This window comes from Pyrus communis, chromosome 14, assembly GCF_963583255.1.
Source record: "Pyrus communis chromosome 14, drPyrComm1.1, whole genome shotgun sequence".
Lineage (NCBI taxonomy): Eukaryota > Viridiplantae > Streptophyta > Magnoliopsida > Rosales > Rosaceae > Pyrus > Pyrus communis.
In genome coordinates, this window is record NC_084816.1 from 10,639,467 (window position 1) to 10,641,241 (window position 1,775).

The 1,775-nt window shown below is 37.5% G+C and overlaps 1 non-coding gene across 1 annotated transcript; it reads left to right on the forward strand.

Moving 5' to 3' along the window:
• The first annotated feature begins 1,417 nt into the window (after positions 1–1,417).
• LOC137716661 (U6atac minor spliceosomal RNA) lies at positions 1,418–1,545 on the forward strand. The gene has a single exon (XR_011065726.1). It is a non-coding gene; the product is annotated as a U6atac minor spliceosomal RNA (small nuclear RNA).
• Positions 1,546–1,775: the final 230 nt, after the last annotated feature.

The following is a 1,775-nucleotide window of genomic DNA, read 5'->3' on the forward strand; positions in this document are numbered from 1 at the left end:
ATCTAGAATGGAGACAACTCCGTGGTGGTTTTTCCTTGAGATGTGATTTGGAGCTGTATCGGTGGTTGTGTCAACTTTTTTATTTTTTATTTTTTAATTTTTATAGGCGATCTTAGGTCCCTACAAAAAAAACAACATAAGCATGAGGAGTTGAAGATTTTTTTCTTGTATGGTATATTTCAATCCGTGAACCTGAGTGCATGAATAAGCAAGGGAGGGTGAGAAATTTACCTCTGAGTGCGTCTGCACCAAGATCGGTGCTGCTACCCTTCTAGTGATGCAGTAAATCCATGGTTGCGAGGTCTTCTGGGTTGATGATGGAAGATTAAGGTTTGGTTTGCAGAAATGGAGGTTAGGGTTTGAGAAAATGTGGAGAAAGGAGCTGCGGTTGTAGGGTGTGCTTGGAAGAAGGTAGAGATAAATGAGGGAAGTGAGCCTCTGGGCTCGAGGTGAAGCCTCTTGAAAGAGGGAGACTGACATCCTCTTTTTTCGTTTAAAAATATGGGGGGAAATATCCCGCCCAAAATTTTGTCATGCGAGGTAAGTATTTAAAAAAAATAGAAACACCAACCTGTCAGCTACAACTGACAAGAAGTTTTAAAATATTTAAAAAATATTTATTAGTGTCGGGAAGAAGCGACATGAGTTTCATTTTTACCGACACTAACTTTATATCGGTTGAAAGCGACACTGTTTTCTTTTTATATGACACCACCATTTAAAAATAATAAAATCTATGTCGGCTATAAGCGACAAAGACAATTTATGTTGCTTATACCCGACAGTAATTTTGACACCATGTAAGGAGGGTGTAGGAAATGTCTTATCCGCCAGTATTTTATATAAACCGACACCAACCATCGACACAATAAACCACTTTTGTAGTAGTGTGTTCAGGTAATTTCGAATAGTATCGTAACTGTGCTTAGCTTTGGCAATAGTTAATTTTTAGTGTAATTTTCTTTGGATTTAACCAGAGGTTTGTTTGAAATCTAGGCTACTATTGGTGGATGGCATTGTTTGGCTGTTGATGATTAAGGTCGTGCCTACGCTGGGGTAATTGATCAAGTTTTCTTTTTCTCTTAAGTTGTTGTGAATATTTGGATAAGAATCCATTTCATTGTATCAGGTTCTCTTGTTTTCATTATTAGAATCCTATAGAAGAAAGCTGTATTATCTAGACATTTGCCTAACTAATTGGAATTCATTCCTCGTGAAAATTTAAGGGTCATGGGTAAAATATCGGGAACAATGCCAAAATCCAAAAATTAATTGGATGAATGGGACATAAGCCAGGGTAAATTGCAGTCATAGAAAACTCCAAGCCAAGGTTCAATATGCACTTTATACCATTCCCACATCGGCCAAAGCACGATGGGTGGAGGGTTTTTATATCAACATCTCCAAAAACTTTATTTTGTTTGATGAAAGGAGAGATGGTTGGCATCTCCCCTGACAGGGACGGGAGTTAGCTTTCAAGCTTATTTGGTACACATCCGGTTAAGGCTACCCACCCTTGTGTTGGATATATAACCCAATTTTTTTTCTCATTTAATTTCCTAAATAATTCAGGTTGTTTGATTCATTTAAAAATTGGATTTTAATTTTCAAGTGTTGTTCTCTTGGTCACCTATCGTTGGATTCCATGCATTCGTTGGTCCAGAGAATTTTTCTGTATAGTTTTATTTTTATCAAGGAACTTCAAGGAAGGTACGATGGCAATATCTCTGATAGTGATACTGTCAAACCGGGTTGATGTTGCCAAAACCAAGCAA